Source organism: Belonocnema kinseyi, chromosome 9, assembly GCF_010883055.1.
Source record: "Belonocnema kinseyi isolate 2016_QV_RU_SX_M_011 chromosome 9, B_treatae_v1, whole genome shotgun sequence".
In the NCBI taxonomy this organism is placed as follows: Eukaryota; Metazoa; Arthropoda; class Insecta; order Hymenoptera; family Cynipidae; genus Belonocnema; species Belonocnema kinseyi.
In genome coordinates this window covers 8,571,265-8,592,152 of record NC_046665.1, presented here as the reverse complement: position 1 = coordinate 8,592,152, position 20,888 = coordinate 8,571,265, and the positions used below count along the sequence as shown (strand labels likewise).

General features: G+C 34.7%; 1 protein-coding gene across 8 annotated transcripts in view; it reads left to right on the top strand.

The window, feature by feature from the left end:
- The window catches only part of LOC117179920 (interferon-induced, double-stranded RNA-activated protein kinase-like), a 262,085-nt gene that overhangs the window by 36,451 nt on the left and 204,746 nt on the right, over positions 1-20,888 (top strand). Inside the window, exon 3 of one of the 8 annotated variants that reach the window (XM_033372135.1) lies at positions 2,430-2,639. The exons of the other annotated variants lie outside the window; for them this stretch is intronic. The gene's annotated coding sequence lies outside the window, so the exon portion shown is untranslated. The remainder of the gene's footprint in view (positions 1-2,429; positions 2,640-20,888) is intronic. 8 annotated transcript variants of the gene reach the window in all.

Here is a 20,888-nt window from a genome sequence, read left to right as displayed (position 1 = left end):
AAATTACGCCAAAAGCAAATCATATAAAGATAATTTCAACGCAGCCTCTCTCAGTTATATAAACGAAAATTATCATTTCTCTTGCGAGAGCGCGTGCGAGAGATACCCACCTAGCGGTGAACCTGGAACTGTACTTTTTAATTGAGAGTCACTTGTTCTTCATTTGTTTTTCATGAAGTTACGTACAAAACAAATGAAAGATAGGTGACATCTAAAAACGCAAGTAAAGCGTTATTGCTATGGACAGTTTGCTACAGAAATTGTTATTAACAATTACGCAAATTATTATTTAATGTCTCATATCCAATTTTGGAATCACTGTTAGTTTATTGTCGGATAATTTCAGTGGAAAACCGTCTTTTTTGCATATAAAAAAATAAATCATAGTTTTGTTAAAAAAATTATTTATAACAATCATATAAATTATTCTTGATTTATTTTCGTTGGTTAGTTACCGCCATAAATGTCACTCTAATAATTATTGAAGAATAAAACATTTTTTTCTACGAGGAAACGGCCGATTAGGAGACTTGTGTAACTAAATTGTTATAAACAATCTATATTGTTTATATTTGATAAAGCTTAAAGTATACAAATTATGACTCTTATGAAAAATATTAGCAACTAGCTTGAAACAAACGATTTTTTCTATGATAAAAAAACACTAATAAGAATTTGTTTATAAAAATTGTTTATAATAATTAAGTTAAATATTATTAAAATTAATTATGTTCTATGAATGCATGTGCAATAATTCCGGCTGATAGCGAGTTTCTATCTGTATTTTTTCTGGAGATAAAAATTCACAAAGCTAGAATGGTCAATTTTGTCACTATATTTGTTTATATATTGTTGCTCTGTGAAAAAAAAATTTTTAAAAAGCATTCCACAGAGATACAGTTCTTCGTGCGAAAACGAGTATGAAAACTTAAAATCTGAACCGTGTTGTGACGCAGCAAATGTTTAGAGTATATAATTCGATGGGTGAAAATAAGACTAAGCGTATGAAAGAAATAGTAATTATTTTTCATTTTTAAAAAACGCGGCGATTGATGTATGTGATCCTGTGTCAAAGAAAGACGTAAGTCTAAGTTTCAGAAATAAGAAGACTTACCAACATTAAAACTTTTCCAAAAGAAATTCTATTTGGAAATAATATTATATGCAGGAATTAAAATATTTACAGATTTTACTGGAATTCGCAATTAAAAATTGGCACATTGAAACTAAATTTGAAGACCCAAGTTAAACTACATTTTACTAAATTTTTCATCGCTACAAGGAGAGATTAAGAATTTTTTTGCTGACGTGAAGTATTCTTTTTTTTCTAAAAATATTATGGTTTAAATTATGTATAATGCCTATAGTAAAGTAAACGCACAAAATTTTCAAAAACTTCAAAATATTGAAAGATATTTTAATATACAAATCATAACATTTAGTGTTTAGTTTTGTAACATTTTTAAATCAGAAAAAAACTTATTTCTTTTTAATTTATCGAATTTATTTTTTAATTGGAATTACTTTACCGGTTCTTATACAATTCATGATACTTTTTCGGTATTACTTCAGTTCGGCAGAGAGTTCATAAGCCCTTTTTTTGATGATGTTGTAGGTAAGAGTCATTGATGTGCTCGGTTTAGAGATCTACAATTCTGGAGAATCAAGTTGTCAGTCGTGATATACGTAGGAGTCTCGATAATTCATCACATAGTCATAATTGGGTACTTTTCGAAAATGATACGCGTAAATGGGCACCTTTGGTCTTGACGGTCAAATGTGCTATTTTTCGGCTTTTCCATAACGTTGCACAGTGTTCGAAACATCCGAAAAGCCGGCCAAAATATGAAGGCGTTATCGAAATTCAATCATTTTTGGAATACTTACGCTTCCGTGGTCGCTGATTACTAATCGATGAGCACGAAACTAAATCAAGAATCGTCAATTTATACGGATTATTCACTATAATAGATTGTTTTCCGAGATAATAATTTGATTTTCTACAAAGATTTTCGCAATCCGTATGTTTAATTGTATGTATGTATATTTATTGCCTCTTAAGAATACAGATTTCTGTGGCAACGGAAGGCCACTGTTACAAAATTAAATATAATTAGATTAAATTAAGAAAGAAAGATTGAAAATCGTATGTACAATACGTTGTTAGGTTTTACTGACCGAGTTCAAGCAGTACGTTATTCAAACAGAGATAAAGCCCTCATTTTTAAACATGTACTTATATGAAAATATATTGAGCGAAGCATCCCAGGATTTATGTTTGATAACAAAAAATGAACATTGCTTTCGTTGATCATATCAGTGTTACGTAAGTAGTGATTTCTGACGGATGAGTAGATTGCACATTTGGTAAGGATGTGTAAAAGATCCTCATTTTCTCTTAAATTACATAATTGGTAAATTTGTTGCAGAGAGATTACTGTAGTTCCAGCTTTAGAGGTCAACTTGATAATGAACCTGGAGGAGGTTCTTAATTGAGCGAGGACACGTTTAAAATGGAAAGGATATCTGAATTATAGATATTGTTGAGGTTGCTTATCGTTGAGTAAAATTTTACTATATATAAAACTAAAATTACTGTTTTCCAATCTCAAGAAATCCTGAGAACGAAAATAGTCACGGTATGTATCAACTATACCATCGATTTGACCTAAAACATTGGAACCGTTGAGATCCAACAAATTGGGACTAATGCCTGCTCCTTCCAGAGATCTAATAAGTTGACCTAGCCAGTTATATTTAAAGTTTTTACTGTTTTCAGTTTGGGCTGGTTTAAGCAAACTTAGTTTCGGATAGCGCGAATCCTCCATATCGAAAACCCTTGCTGTCCAATTCAGCGCCATTTTCAAGATTTGATAAGACACACAGGGCCTAGCTCTAATCTAATGACAAAATCAGGCGTATTTCTAGGTAGGCGCAGAAAATTGTTGAAGAAACAGACTTGTATTTTTTCGAATACATCTAGGTAGTTCAATCCGATGATGCGGGATGCATACAACAAGGTGCTCTTTATAATCGAGTCATGAATTTTTACAATAGAAGGCCACGACGAGCACTTAGTTCTAGTTAAGATAGTATAAGCCGAAGCTGACGCTGAGTTGACTCTGCTAGACGCGTCATGTGCAATTAAAGTGAAAACCCCTGTTCTAGAGAAAATTGGACCCAGGTAATCAAAAGAGGGAGCAAATTTTAAGGAATTACCATTCTTAGTATTAACAGTAAGCTTGTTTACATTACAATACTCTTCCAGGGAATTGAGTTTTCTTAACGCGTCTATTTTAGATTCAGCTAGAATAATTAATCTTCCGCGTAAATCAACATTAAAATATCGATATCACACATGATTTTAAGACCTGCGAGCCCCATTTTCTGAAAAAATTTTCAATATCTGAGGTTAAGAAGTTTAACGTAATTGGGCTTAAAATCTCTCCCTGTAGGACTTCCTCCGTGACCGGCAATTTCTGTAAGATCTTGTCCCCCACTTTCACGCAATTTGAATCCCTCTCATACAGACTTTTTAGAATTCTTATAATTTTTTAGCTGACCCCAATATCAAAGAGTTTTGACCACATGTGAGAGTGATCTACCGATGTAAAAGCTCTTTCAAAATCAACCACAATGGCATATACGTGTCTATCCTTTTTTTGTGAGTAAATTTTCGAAACAGAGGCCAAAGTAAAAAATATTGTCAATGCAACCCCTACCTCTGCGAAAACCTGCTTGGGCCAATTGGGCCAATTGGGCGGAAAGTTGTTGTAAAAGTTATTTGATATTCGATGCGGACCGGGAGTCTTATTTATTTTAGTTTTGTTCATTAAAAATGCGATTTCATCGACAGTAATTCTGATGTCTAGTAGTGGATGTCGCAGATACAATTCGTTTGAGAAAGTCACCCGCTGTTCTTCTTTCCAACTTAAATATGACAAGCTTTTGTTATTGTTTACATTCAGCGCACTTGTGTTTCCAGCCGAGGCGGAAGAGCAACGTGAGGCGACTAAAACTGGGAAATAATCCGAGGGGTGTGTGGAGTAATCCATCCTCAAGTCATCGATCATACCCAACGCCTCAGCATTAAACCAAACCAGATCATTCAAACTTTTACCCCCTGCATGAACAAACGTAAAATTAGCTGGATTGCCACTCCGCGATCTACCATTCAAAAGATAAAACTCGTATTCCTCCATCAGTTTTACCAAACGCAGCCCCCTTCTGTTGTGTGCAACATCGTGACTTTCCCGGTATATACAAGAGTTTGTGTGAGTAAACATATCAGGAGGACCTGACATGTTGTTGGAATTATCTGACAGTACAAATAACGTTTCTTTGAAGAGGTTTAGGATAACATCTGTATCCACCGATAGATTAAAATAGTATATTTCTACAATAATATCAGTTTTATGTGCATTATGAACTCGAATCAAAATCCAATATTCTGTTTTATCAATCAGCTCACTGTTATAATGTAGTTTGTTTATAAAAAGAGCTAGGCCACCACTTGCTCTACCTTTCGATTTTTCTTTGATAGCGTTAAAGTAGGAATTATTATATTTATTTTCCGCGAATAAGTTTTCGAAATGGGAGTGAGTTAGGTTTCGACAATCCCTATAATATTATAATTCTCATAATTTATACCTGAATTTAAGAATCTTACATAACCGTGACAATTCCAGAACAAGAAGTTTGCAGTATTGTTGTTTAATCCTGATGCCTTTCGTTCTTTTATCCATTCAAGTTTACTTTCTTGGTGTTCCTGGTCGATGTATACTGGTTCTGAGCTACAAAATACTGTGTAAATTTTGTTGACTGCTGATTGGTGTTGATTGGCGGAGATTCCGAGGTATTGCGTCTCGCCACAACCTGTCCAGCGTTTGCATACCCTGTTTTGACTTTTTCAGACGGTTCGCCACCACTCCAAGTACACTTCGATTTCTGGATAAGAGCCTCCAACGCTGCTATATCCGTAAGCTTGAATTTTCTACCATCCAGATACAACAAATTATAGCTTAAGGCAGCTTTCAAATTGGAGTCTTTGGCCTCTTTAAGATGTGGAAGCAGAGTTTTTCTTTCATTTTCGACTTTTTTTCGATAGTCCTTAGAAATTCTGATCCCGGTGCCGCGCAGTTTTTTTAGTTAGGATAAGATCATTTTCTTATTTTAGAAGGAACGTAACTGACACTTGAGGGGGCGGGGCTTGTCCGGTATTTCCCTCCCAATCCGTCTAACAGATTAAACATGATCTAGGCGTATTTCGATATTGAGAAATTGCTTGCAGGAACCACAGACTCGGAAATTTCGATAGATATACTTGCTAAGCAGCGCCCCCTGTATATTTAATTATAGTATTTAATATATGAAAATTACTGACAGAATACACAATGTACCAGATTTATACTGTAATATAATTTTTAGTCACTATTTATCAGTTCATTCATTTAGTCAGTTGCATCAGTCATCAATCTTACGATTCAACTCGGAAATTGGAGCTTCGATTCCACTGAGCAATGCTAAGGCTTCTTGAGAAAAATTCTTAAGTTCTCTTAGAGAAAGTTTACGTAAACTAGTGATCATAAAATTTATAAAAAAATTATGAATTTTGCTGAAATTATCATGAAGTTCCTAATTAAAACAGTTGATTGCAGAAAACATTCTTTCAAAAAGTAATTTGTTTATCAAAATTTTCTTTCATTATTAAATAATTTCAAAACATCTTTAAGTAATGTTATTCTATGAAACTTAGGTGATTGCTACAAGATAAACGTATTACAGATAATACGCAGGTTTTTGTTAGAGAGAATACTACAGAGTAATTAACTTTTGGCGTATGTTAAAAAATACTAGAATACTATTTACCTTATATAGTTTTCTACAAAATTATTATATATTGTAACAGAACTTTTAGCATAGAATAGAGCTCGGCACGACCCTGCACGAAAAGGTTGCAGGGCCGCACCCGAGATGAGCCGGACTCTCCCGACGGATCCCGAAGTGACGGGCTAGTGAGTGCTCTCGCCTTCCCGCCCTGGGGACGATCCCGAAGGAAGATCTCTGGCCCCTTAACGTCCTTTTGAGACCACCTCCGCATCTACGGAACTCCAAGCCTTTTACGAATGCCTCTTTACGCTCTTACGGGGGATGACTTGATCGCCAGTGCTTTGCCACGACCTAGCTTTCTTCAGCGAAGCGTGTAAGTGGCAGTAAAGTTTAATTTTTTAATCTGTTTTGTTGTGTTTTCATATTACCCTCGGCATTCCATTTCCCCATTTCCCTCCTCGGCATCACCCCCGTAATACCTGGCGCCCAACCGAATATCCGACACTTTTTCTTTTAAAAAAATGCTAAACCTGTAGAGAAAAAGGGAGACACATTCTAAAACTTAAATAAACTCTGGCTTCAAAAGAAGCTTTACTTTTGACTCTACTAATGACTCTTCTTTCTGAAATTTTGAATCTGCATGCTGTTTGATGTGATACCTCGCCTTTGCCATTGAAAATATTATTTATGTGATTCTTATTGATGATTGACCATGATTTATGACTGATTGTTTATGTGATTTGTATTGATGATTTGCCATGATCTGTATTGTTTATTTTTCATGAAAAATGCATAATAATTTTATGTGATTCATGATGAGATGATATTTGTGATGTGATATTTTGGGTGACATGTGACATTTTCTTTCTTTTTTTTGCGAAAGTTTACCGAGTACTCTCTCGCGATATATCAAAAAGAAAGATAACCTAAATTACATAAGAAAGTAAAACAAATCGCGGAAACGATTCAGCAAGCAGTGTCGGATTAACCTTTGACGCCGCCCTAGGCTACCCAATAAAGAGGCCGCCCTTTGTCAATGCTAATTTCCCTAAGATTCAATGCAATAAGTAAAAAAAAAGTTGACGTGAACACGTAAAAAAACAACATTGTAAGGATAATTATATTTTAACTTGAATAATTTGTTAAAATAATTTTAACAATACATTCGTAATGTACCGATTACATCAATACTTTGCGCCCTTTTCATCCTGCAAACTCCGTAATAATATTTCCAAAGCCTATTGTTTGCAGAAAAGAAGCTTCGATGAAGCGAACTGCAAGATAATTGGAAAAATATCAATTATTCGTATCTTTTAATATATAGTATTTTATAATATAAAATGCTATGCAATTTACTTTGTAATCTAATTTTTAATCCCTAAAGTTAAAAAAAAATTACTCAGCCGCAGTGCCACCCCCAAAAACTTGCCACCCCAGGATATAGCTTTTTCAACCTCTATATCGAATATGGCACTGTCAGCAAGCCTCACTCTAGCAACCCTGAAAACGAAAATTAAATATCTAAAAGGGAATAAAATAAAAATAGGAAAAGAAAAGGTTTCAAAAGTTAAAAGAATCAAAAATAAAATTCAAAACATAATTTTTTGAAAATCGAAACCAAATATTGGAAAGTGAAATTAAGGGCTAAAACACCTGAAAGGATAACCACATCGAATTTTGATTCTCCTTAAATATTCGAATCCCCCGATTTATCGAAACGTTTAAGCTCGCAGATAAGTTCGCACGTGCAGCGAGCAATACCCTCGAGCTGCGCCGAGATCACGCGACGTATCTTCAAAACAAAGGGTCGCAGAGCCAATGTAAAGACATTTTCGAACTCTGTGATACTTTAATATCAAATTAAAATCTAAATTAGAATACATTAAAGTCATTGGATATATTACATAGGGTGTCTTAAAAATAAATATTTTAACGCGATTAAACAGTAAATAAGAATCAGGTCAGGGAAGATAAAAAATAAAATGCCCAATACAAAAAACGAATTATAACAAAGTAGGGGAGCCATCCTAAAAACATTAAATAGATCAATACGTCGCGGTAGAGGTTTCAGTAGAAAAACCACATAAACTCTATTAAATAACGATAGGTCAAACTGAAGTAGGTCAAATCAAGCGAGGTACCCAGAAAAAAACCAAAATCCAAACAAAACATTCGAGCCCATAGAAAATACGTCTTTGGAATGACCAAAGGTACCCATCCCTGGCAAATCTTTAAAAAGAAGTAAACCCAAGGGAAGGAATAAAGGAAACACGTTTCATTTTAGAAACTGACGAGCTTTTAGAAAGTATAGAGTTTAACGAATTCATGAACCTTCAAAAGAAAAGATTTTTTAAAGAAAGGAAAAGAAGGGCAAAAATTTTTAGGAATTAGACTAGATCCGCCAGCGAATAGCTCGTTTGAACATAAAAAGAAAATAATAAAACCAAATATTAGAAAAGATAGAACCGAACAATTTCGTACCAGTCAATCCATCCAATTTGATTTAAGGGAAAATTCACAAAAACCTCGTCAAATTTCTTATAATGATATTGAAGCCGAATCATAATAAGAATTCATCATTTAAAATTACGAGATAGCGACGACAGTGAAAATTTAGAAGGCAGAAATAACTCAAATCAAAACAGAACACGTAGACTCTCGACAACAAATAACAGGTCAAATAGACGTTCGCGAATACACATTAACAATTCAGACTCAGCTTACGAGTACGAAAACTTTCAAAATACCCAAACAATTCAAGCCACTTGTTTTCCATTCGGTATGATCTAAACGCCTTTCCAAATTATGAGCAATTAGCCTATAAAAGAAATGAACGCGATATTTTAGGAAATCTAGATGCTTTACTAATAACTGATGCTAAAGATTGGTGTTCCATAAATAAAAATTCTTGGAGAAGATTATCACATTTTTATAAGGATTTTAAAAATGCCTATATCGACGAAAGATTCTCAGAAGAAATTAGACAAAAAACAAAATTCTCTAACCAAGAAGAAACCAAGACGTCCACGTATATTTAACGGAAATTCGAAAACTTTTTACGAAACTTTACCCTAGAAAAAGCCTGGAATGGGAATTGCGTAGAACGTACGAGAACCTAAGAATATAATATTAAATGTACATTAAACGCAAGGACTTCGAAACCTTAGAGAAACTACAAGATTTAGGTAAAGAATGGTTAACTGAGCTAGCCAAATCAAAAATTTGAGATGAAGTTTTACAAATTATCGAACCTAAAATCTAAGACAAAAATGAACAGAGACATAACAATACTAACGGGGAGAAAAATAATTCGGAGAATAATAAAGATTCAAGGTATTTCCGTTTTCACCATTAGGATTTCCATTTCTACTTTTCCCAAACCAATAACAACAAAATTCTAGACCTAATTTTAGACCTAGAATCCCACCTGGTTTCCAATCAAATTTTCAACCTAGATTTCAATCATACTTCCAACCTAGATTCATAAATAATAGTCCCACATACCAATACAACCGCTACTAACAGATGTTACCAATGTTTAACCAAATTACGTTAGGCTCAAATTAGGGTCAAAGTGATCCAATGATTGAGTTTCCTGCAGAAAAAAATGGAAAATAATTCAGGGAATAATAATAACGAACAAAAATCGTACTTTGGATGTAAAAATAGAAAACCGGATAACAATACTAACAGACTCTGAAGACAAAACAAGTCCTAACTCTAAAAAAAAAAACAAGACTCAAATACAAAAACTTATGAGGACATTAAAAATATGAATTGTTATCATTGTGGCTTAACAGAACATTTTAAAAAAGAATGCCCATATTACGCATACAACCAGGGAAACTGGAGGGGCGGGTATTAGAACCAAAAATCTGATTAACTAATGCCAAAATGCTAGAATTTTTAAATTCGGATAAAGATGAAATAACGGAAACACGTTTTCATCTGATGACACAGTTCGAAGGTAGTTTATTTCGAACTTTAGTCGATAATGGTGCCACGCATTCTTACGCTGTCAAGGAATTGCTGGAAAAAATCCAGAATTCCAAATTTCCAATTTTTAAACCCGTCTCGCGAAAATTAATGGTCGCGAACGGCAAAACGGTCGATATAATTGGACAAGTAGTAATTCCAATTAAAATCGGAAATAAAGCGAAACACATCATGTTCAGATTAGTCCACAAGTACTGTTTTATCTTTAGTAAATAAAAATAAATAATTCAATAAGAGTACACATAAATTTTTTTCGTAATTGGTCAGAATATTTTGTAGTAAAAAGAGATACAAATTATTATCTTCCAAAATATCGTTCAGTAACCGGCATACATAAATTATACAGAAAGTGGTTTGAAGATAAAAAGAGAAAGTCCTTAGGATACAGAAGATTAATAGAGAAATTTATTTGATACAGATTTCAATTTACACTATGTGAACACAAAAAGAGCTAATTCAATGACTGCATTTTCTAGGAAAACGCATTTATCTCGACATGAAAAAGCCCTGTATGAAGATCATATCATCAGCAAGACTGAATTAAAACGAAAAAAAATGATAAATTAGAAGCTAATTCTGATCCAACAATATGTGTTGTATGTTTGAATTTTCCACGTTCAACCGGAAAGAATCAGCCTGTAGGTTAGACAATTGGTGTTCGCTAATTAGACTATCTAAACCCGGGCCGTAATTGAACGTAGTTCACAAAATGAGACAAGAAAATATTTGTAATTTTTAAAAACTAGTAAAAATTAAAAACTGCAAGTATGCCAGTGAAAATAAGGACGTATTTTGGGGAAAAAAGAAATTAAAATAAGCGGCTAAACGCGTAATTAAGTACAGTTTAAATATATTTTAAATAGAGTAGAAATTAAGTTATACAAATTTTAAAAAAGTTTCTATTTAAGAATTTTAAGAAAACTGAAAAATACATGTTATGTATATTAACATGCCTGACTATATTTTAAGTCATAATTACTCTTATGCTAATTCTTATTTAATTGTTATTTATATTTCTTCGTATAATATTATTAACAATATACAATGTTCGAATTAAAATAACGAAATGCCTTATCAAGACAATCAAGATACGTTTTTGAAAATGTTGTGCACTTACTCTATTATTAGTATTATATATAATTTAAACTATAATACTTTTCCTAAGCAAAATAATGCTTCAGTATGAGTAAAACAATACTTCACCTCTCCTTCTAACGACTAAAATTCAAGTAAAGTGTTGTTCGGCTTAGTTAAGTTTTTAAAACTCGTCTTTAATTTGCCCATTTTTGCATGTGAATTTCAGCAAAAACTGCAAATATTTTGATTTTTTAACAATAAAAAAATTGCAAAATGATTGATTCATAATAAAGTCAGTGAAACTTTCCCTAGCAAAAGTTTCGAATAGGAATTCATTCCGAATCATCGCAGAATCTGTACCCGAACCAACCCGAATCAATCCGAACCAATCCGAAAAATTCTACATAATGTTTGATCCAAATCGGTCAAAAATTAATGCTTCAATCAATCAATTAATGATTTAATCCGAACATCACTGTGAACCTAGAAGGAATTTATTTCTTGGCTGTGAGACCTTGTGATGCGCTAATGATTGTCCCATGAGATCTTTAAAAGCCATGGCGTCTGAATGAATATCTTGGCTGTTACTATGACCGGACTCAGCCAAATCAATGGATCGAAGAGTTTCGCTATTTCGCTGAGAGCTAAGCGCTTGGTAATGACATCTGAAGCAGATGGCACATCCTACTTGAAGATAAAGACATCTCTTTCAGGAAACGCCCGTCGTGAAGAGTTGATGGATTTGATTCTAAAGACAGATGGCTTCATCCAAGCTGTCTGCGATGGTAATGACGTCATCCACGTAGATCCCTCGATGAATAGATGATGCAGCTAAGGGATATTGATCACCTTCGTAAAAAGCAAGTTGCTGAACACAACGAAGTGCCAGAAAAGGAGCATAAAGCAATCCGTGTGTGACTGTAGGGAGACGAAAGATTTAAACTAATTCTTCTGGTGAACGTCTCCTATTACGGGATAAGGCCGAGGAGGGAAATCGGGATTTTGGGGTGCCCAAGTAAGGTTTAAGACACAATGAGTCATTAGTAGTACGAGAGATAGAATATCTTTATTGGCACTTACATTCGTTGTAACAAGCCGACAATCCCTGGCGGTTATCGTTAGGCGGTGGAGAGGGTCGGTAACCTTTTGAAAGGGGGTGGCCCTGGTCGGAGATGTAGATCGGCTGCTGGGGGCCCTTTTGTGGAGAGACAACTTGGTTGTTGGAGAAGCGACACGTTTCAAGGTGAGAATATCCGTCTTTGGTACTCGCGAGAGACAAAAGCAAGGTTCTAACCTGAGCCCGAAACACGGCTGACGAGCCCGAAGACGGCACACATGCTGCCTGACGCTTCGGGACCCCTTTGGGGGTTTTCGCTGCGGCTCGGGTGCGGCCCGGCAAACCTTTCGTGTAGGGCCGTCACGAGCGCCAATTTATGGTGACAATTCTGCCCCCCCCCCCCCCTCCAGCTCATCATCAGGGGTTCGGGTGTATACCGTACACTTGGTCTAGTTCTCTGTGTAGTTCTGTTACTGCTTGGTAGTCTATGTGTAAGTTTTATTCTAACGTATTGTCTATTATTTTCCTTTTCGGGCAAGTGTTAATTGTGCTAATGTTCATTAGGTTTTCAATTCTTCTGTTTACATATTCCAAACCCCCTTGTTCGTACGTTTTTCCGTTGTCCGAACTGATAGTTAAATTTACATAAATTATTTTATCGAATACGATTTTCAAGTATTTTAAATGGTCATCAAAATTTTGAGTCACTATCACAATGTCATCTAAATGACAAAAAACGTTTGGCTTTAAGCCTGAAGTAATAATTTTATCTATCAGTCTTTGGAAAGTGGTTGGAGCATTTATTAAACTAAATGACATCTTTTTAAATTACTGCATACCCTTCCCAGTGACCCTTCTTAGTGACATACCCTTCTTCGCAGATTTTGGCGAATAATTTCTTTGTTTGTCAATTTTTCCTAAATTATCCGTAATATTGATTAATTTAATCACTTTATTTTTAAATTAACCCATTGACTTCTGTTATCAATTTCCAATATCACGTTAGCATTTTGAGATTTCATTTTTGATTATTCCCGAATAGTAGATTTGTTATTTTCCGAAGTTTACTATTGCTTTTTTTATGTGTATCCTCGTGATTTTTATTGTAGAAAACTTTCCCTGACTTATTTTTCTTATTATAATTCCTAAACTTACGTTTGCTTATTCGATGTGAGTCTTGCGTGCTTGAGTCGTCGCTAGTGTCATGGGTAGGGTTGCTCTCTAGGGGTTGAAATTTATTGCAAATGGGGATGCTTATTAGGATAGAGATATCCTTGATAGTATTTTCACTTATCCTTGATAGATGGACTGTTGGGTTTTTAGAGTTTGTTGGGATTGATAGTTACTAGGGGAGTTTCGCTACCTAATGTTGGACTACTTTTGTTACTTTCTCTAGTCATTTTGAGGTTCATACTTCCTCCGAATTTTGGTTTTTCATCATTCATATTTTCTTCTTTTTCCATTAATGGTTTATTCCTAATATTTGTTTTTTTAATTGTCTCAATTTTCTTTTCTACTATAATGTCAGGTTTAATTATAGTTCTAACCTCGGTTATCGGGAAGGGTAGCGCGTTTGGATAAGCTTCCATATGATAGCGGGTGTGGGGACTTCCTGGTAACCACCAAGTTTCCGAGTCGTAGCTTAGGGCCATCCGTAGGGCTTTTAGCATATCTGTATATATTTAGCATATATATATTTTAGTTTTGGGACTAACCTGAACATGACGTGTTTCGTTTAATTCCCGAATATAGTTAGAATTGCCACTTGTCCAATTATTTTCTTGCCTACGGAGAAATGTGTGGAATTTGTGCCTACTAAAATGTGAAATTAGTTATTTTAAAATTTTGTAATTAGATGAAAACGTGTTACCGTGATCTCATCTTTATTCGAGTAAAGTTTGTCGGGCAATTCGGTAATAGACTGTAATATTTTTTGACCCAGTATCCGCCCTTCATTCGGTTTTGTATTTGGTTCCTGTCTGTTATTGGAATTAGACATTTTTTTGTGAATCTCAAGTTAGGACGGAAATATTGTTGATAATGATATAAAAAAGGTAGGGATGGAAATCCAAATGGAGAGAATGAAAATCGATTTTTTAATTGTTTTTTTACCCTGATTATTTTGGTTTCCGTTTTGGTTATCGTTACGACCATTTATATTTTCCCTTAAATCTGCATCAGTCTCTGAATTATTTTTATCGTCGTTATTATTGTTACGCATTTTTTCATTTTTATCCTCAATTTTAGGTTCAGTAATTTGTAATACTTGCCCTCGAATTTTTAATTTGGCTAGCTCAGTTTTCCTTTCTTTGCCTAAATCATGAATTGCTCAAAGTTATAAAAATTGTTCCTTTTAACCCTTAAAGCGCCATCCTATCTAATAATTTCACAAAGCGCCATGTGGGGTCGTGGGCGTTCTCAGCCGGAAAATTTCATCCTGGAAAGAGAGTATTTGTTATATAAATTCAATAAGATTACTGGATACTCTTTAACTATCCTTTCAATGTGAGGATAAGATTATATTGATGGAAAAAATTGTTGTGCGCGTCAGAAAAAAAATAGTCACAAAAACGTGAAAAATGACTTTCTGTACAACAAAAAAATCATAAATTTATCAACTTTCAATATTTTTACCTGAAAATTCAAAGTGTAACTCTCGAAATATAGCTCTTCAAGTTAAAAAACGGCAATAGTGCAGCTCCAGAAAAGGTGTTTATTTGGGAATCTGAAGTGGGCTATTTCATAAAAAGTGTAAGGAACGATTTTGAATGATTATTTCATTATTTTCTCTTGTAATTTCTTTATTTTTGAAAATTAATCGTTGCAAAATGATCACAGATCAAAAAATAATGAATAATGAAAGCGCTATTCTCAACCGACACAGTTTTCTCACATGAATACCCGATGCTTTGGACACACCGGGCAGGCGCACGAACAAGCCTCTTGGGCCTTGTTATCTTCTTTTCTATTGCACATTCAGCAACTCTTTCTTTTCTCGAGATATATTAGGAATGAGTGCTTGCAAAAAAATCTGGACGCTTTTTTTTGCAATACGCACTCTATTTTTCACCAGTACACGCAATATTTTCCAAAAATAAAGAAAAAAATTCGTCTGAAAAAATCATGAAGCGACAAGTGGGGTCGTGGGCGACCCTAAGCGAGACGGCGGCTGCTTGCAATGAATGCTGGATCTCAACTAATCTGCGTAGCCATCGGAAGAAGTGTTTAAATAACGATGAAGGGCGCCATCAAATTTCAATTCTCAAATGGGGCTTTGCTATAATCGCACGAACAAAAACTGGGGTCGCCCACGACCCCCATGGCGTTTTAAGCGTTAATGTTTATTTTGTTTTCGATGCAAAGATTTTTGTAGGTTCGACGTAATTCCCATTCACGGTTTTTTCTCGGGAATAGTTCCGTAAAATTTTTCATCTTCGATTAGTAACACGTCTACTTTTCCTATAATGTCCCGATCATGGATTTTATAAACCCTTTTAAACCTTTTTATTTCTTCAAGGAAATGCGCGGGACTAGCGTTTTTATTATTTCGGGATTTGATAGGCTAATTGCTCGTAATTTGAAACGGCGTTTTAATTCGTTTCTATTTTTCCTGATATTTGGTTCTCTTCTTTTCTTTCTGTGATAAAAGGAGCTGTTTTCTGGCGGGTCTAGTCCTATTTCTATTTTCTAGGTGAACAATTTCGTTTCTTCCTTTCCTTCGGTTATGTGGTTCTATAGACGCGCCCAGTATGGATACATTTTCATTATCCCAGAAAAGGGCATTGTTTGTTGGGTCAAATGTTCTGTTAGGGTTTTGAGTAATGTCATGGGGGGGGGGGTTGTCCGCAATTTGAGTTTTTTCTGTATGTCTTGTTTAATTTAACCTGCCTTGGTTTGACCTGTTGTTATTCATTGGGGGTTTTTTATATTTTATCTTGCGAAAATCCTACCGCAGCCTATCGACCTTTTTATTATTTTAGGGGTAGTGCCTGCGTTTTTAGGTGTGATTGGGACCATTTTTCTGATTATTGGTATCGTTATGACTTTATTTGGTTTACTATGTAGGATTGGAAGTGCAGCGGCGCCCTCCACGTCCAAGCTATCATGATAGATTTCTGTTTTGGTGGGGTTGGTCATTATTACCTTGACTTTACCCGACCTGAATTTTATTTTTTGCGAATCGCGTTTAAATTTGAATGGATTGGACACTCTGATAACGTCCGAGTTGGTTGCTATATTTCAAATTCCGATTTTGCTCGGAGGATTTAATTAAAATTTTAATTCTTCTTCTTTATTCATAATGTGCGCCCTAAGGCTTTACATGACTTCCATTCCTTACAATCTTGCCGCCTAAATATTTTTTATAAAATCTAATCCTTACTATTTACAATGATTTACAACTATTTACTCAACATTTTATATTTAGATCCTTATTTCTAATTCCTGTGATAACACAATTTAGGACGTGCTAGCGAATGAGTATGATAACGCAATTTAGGACGTGCTAGCGAATGAGTGAGCGAGCCATCGAAAGCGGGAGAGAGAGAGAGAGTGAATGAGAACGCAAACGCATCTCAGTCTACTTATGCTATTGCATAACCATTACTTACAATCTTTTTGCTTCTAATATAAGCGACTTTCGTTTCCTTTTTCTTTCAATTTTCCATTTGTTTCAGATGCATTCATTCATTCTTTCTCATTTACTCCTCCAGCACCCGCCAACTCCTTTATCCATTCTTCTTCTAATCCATACTCCCCTAGAATCTTTACCAAATTCTGTTGCCAGTTTCCTTTATCTTCAATTCCTTTCCTACATCCTTCCCATACCTTCTCCCATAATTTCTAAATACTTTCTAAATACTTTGGTACTCCTTCCTTTTTTATCATCTTATATCATTTATTGTATTTTGATTCCTCAATCATTCCCCATCTTTCGATTAATTGTCTTTCCCTTTCCTTTTTCCCATTTCTTCATAGTTTACTTCAGTCCAAATTCTATGTCTCTAGTATTAAGGAACTCCCTTCTTTCATCTTTCCATCTCGTTTTTTCGATCACCCTCCTTCTCCTCTCTCCTACCTCCAGCAAAAAGTTTCTCTTGAACTCCTCTCACTTTCCCTCCCTTAGCTTCGTCTAAAATTTCCATGCTCTCTTTCCAGCGGTATTATTTCATTTATCCTTTTGCGTTTCTTCTCTCACAATGCTATGGGTCGCAAGGGTACGGGTTGCGCGTATTTACTTGTTAGCGCGCTTGAATATTTTATCGAGTCACTCATCTCGACTCAAACGTTCTTGCTTTCAAGAAGCCTAGAATAAAACTGCAGGGTCTCAACAATGCTACCTTCAATGGGTAAGCCACGACTAAAATGGTGGAGGGGGGAAATGTGCATTTAGCTTAAGCAAGTCCTTTTTGGCACATCCTGTAAGTAGAATAACATAATCACAACACAGAACATTTCTTCCTGCTATTTTAAACAAGTCTATCTTGATTGTAAAATATTTTTACGAGTTAACAAGTTTAATTTCTATTTGTAACCCTGCTGAGGCTTGGTGTCACCAAGGAAAGCTGCTTTTAATAAAACAAATATATAAATATATACTATTAGACAACACAACCGTTTCATCAAACCACAATTAATGTCAGCATAACTAATTTAATTTATCTAACCAATAAAGAGGACAATTTCAAACAATTCAGTAAGCTCAATCCATATTGCGACTTATTCAGGCCTTCATAGAATATTCGCCGCAGACACTCAGGTAGATATTTTTGAAGATCCAGGTAGCTCTCTTAAATGGTCTGGAAGCTGTTAAATGTGCTTTTCTGAATGGAAATAATTTATTTCTTCTAAAGTTTTCAACTTTTTTAGACAAATCACATATGACTGGAACCAGAAAAATGTTCAGTCCAAATACAATATTTTTAAATAGCTTATTTCCAAATCATTTTTTTCTTTCATTTTGTGATTGGGGCGTGCTTAGGGGCCATCCATATACCAAGTCGACAATTTTTCACTACTTTTTCACCCTTCTCCTCCCCCTCTTGAGAATCGGTGGAATTTTTATGACCCCCGCCCTTTACTTTGTCCACGTGGACATATTTTATGAAAATATAGATATTATTATTCTCCAAAAGCATAAAGTCCAAGAAAATCGATGAATGAGCTGACAAAATTGGGATTAGCTTGGGAACGTGAGCTTAAATATGATTTGAATTTCAAAAAAAAGTCGTGAAAATATTCTTAGTTTTACATGTTCTCCTCAAAAATGATCGCTGGATGAAGATTTAAAGGAAGAAAATGGTAAGTAAATACTAATTTAAGCGTGCCTAAATATATCAGTATATTTCCCGCAGATTTAGGGAAATGTGTGTCCACGTGGATTCTAGCCCGACCACCCGATCCCCCTCGTGGAAAAGCATGGAATTTTGTCATACCCCCCCCCCCCCCCCCCCCCCCCCCCCCCCCCCCCTGAAGTGTTCACGTGGTATATGGATGGCCCCATTATCTAAAAACAAGACAGAAATCTTCTGGATTCTTCAAAAACATTACTTCTTTAGTCGAAAAGTCTTACGTAAACTAAGGTAACTGAAAAATTAAGTCTATAGAAGTAAAACCTAAGTACCCCAAGTTTAAACTCACTGAAAGAACAGAGAACAAAAGACTGACGTTTGTCTGTAACCAACCCCTGCCTCGACCGTGTATGTTCATGTCGGTCAAACTAATCCAACAGATGGCGCCACAACAAATAGGTCTCATTTTGTCATGGAATTGCATTAAGAAAAAGAAAAAATATTTAAAAAGTTGATGCTGTTTGCAAATAAACAATTATCAATTATTTGAAAAAAGAAAAAGTTATAAAAATATGTAGTTTAATATGAATAAAATTTAAGTTTGAGATACATTTTAAAAGCAGATCGAACTTCATATTTCTATGATTTATTTTGCTGGTATTATTGATTTTATTATTTGTTAAAATTAAAAAAATTATTTATTTTTAAGGTTATTAATGTTGCTTATGAAAAAAATTAATAATATGAAAAACCTCAAGGACCAAAACATTTAAAACATATACATGATCCGAGGAATTAATAAAAAATATATGACGCATATAAAATATTAATATAATGATAATTAAAATATCCAACACTACCTCTTAAGTTGCACAGTAGAGAATCTTTGTACCTTTAAAATCTGAACAATTTCAAGTTTTGAAGGAAATATTTTTAAGAAGTAATGGCAATATTGATTAAAATGTTTGGAGGGAATAATTTGGTATAAAATCAATGAGAAGACTGATAAATGAGAAAATGGATTTAATATTATTTAATATAATGTATATATTAATTTAAATTGAACCGAACATTATATATATATACAACATTATATACAAACGTACTGCACCGATACTGTACATTTCTTTAAATAGCACAATAGTTTATGGTCTGTTCATTTTAGAAATGAGATTTGCAATAATATTATTAACTATTTAATTCAAAATTCCTTTAAATTAAAAATTTTAAATAAAATTATTAGGGGTGAATGCAGAAAAAAAGCTTTCAAGATTAAGCAACAAATAAATGATTGGACTGTATAAATGTATATATCGAAGAATGAGTGGAAGAACGTAGTGTCTGATTTTTGTTTCAAGACACGTCGTATCTCGCCACGGTCCCAATACATGTCGTATCCAGCTTGTGGCTATAAGTGCAGACTATATTTTTTCTCTTTTTCAAGTAAGTAGAATGCATCCAAATGTCCAGGTTGCTCAAATATGGAGCCCAGTTGGTGCATTATATATTTTTTTCTACTGTAAGTTCCTTGCGTGTAACTTACCTGGCCGCAAAAACTTGACTAAACCAGAGCCGGTAAATCTCAACGGCTCATATCCCGAGCCCAAAAACTATAAAAACACTATCTCCTTACCCGCGAGTCCCAAAAAACCAAGCCCAAAACCCCCAAGCCCGCTAGCCCCAAGCCCGCTAGCCCCAAGTCTATAACCCCCAAAACCACTAGCTCCAAACCCACAAACCCCAATCCTACTCATTTTGTATTGGGTAACCAGTTTCTTTATTTATATTCTATATTATATTCAGTTAAACATAAGTAAATAATGTTACAATTACACGCCAGGTACTTAAAATAGAACAAAATATATAGCGCACCAACCTCTCTTCGCAGTCGACCAACCTGGACTCTTGGATGCAATCTAGTTACTTGAAGAAGAGAAAAAATATAACGTGCACTTCTAGCTGGTTTCCGTATTTGGCCACTCTGTAAAGGTATAGCCGTAGGGTTTTCATAAATATATTTGTACCTCATTTTGGAAGATATTCTTTATTTTCGGCAGCATAATTAATTCTAAATAATTATGTACAATCATCTTATAAGTTATTTTTTAAATAAGGCACATTGTGCCGTTTTATTGAAAATTTTATACAGACTGAAAAATGATAAATTTCTGAGATACTTTTCTTAAACTGCGAACGAGATACGACGTCTTTTGAATCTGCGAGCGAAATACTATGTCTGTTCAAACACAAGCTAGATACGACATGTATTGGAACCGTGGCGAGATACGTCTCTTGAAACAAAAATCAAACACTACGTTCTTCCACTCACTCGTCGATATGATGTTCGGTTCAATTTACCAGGTGTATACATATAAAACCGGTATTGCCATTTAGCGGCCAGTAGGCACACTTGTAGGCACTGTCGGAACTTACTATTTGTGCTAATTGGCGTATTGTCATCTGTCAACAATATCCAATACCAAACATTTCAAGTTTCATATGACATCGTGATTTTTTTCGCTCTTGAAAAGAGCGTTGTTCGCAGAACAACGCTACCAACAACAATTGGCCAATTTGAACCGTGCTCTGCGCCAAAAACGCCAAAAATATGAAACTAGGCATGAAAAAGTGATTTTTCT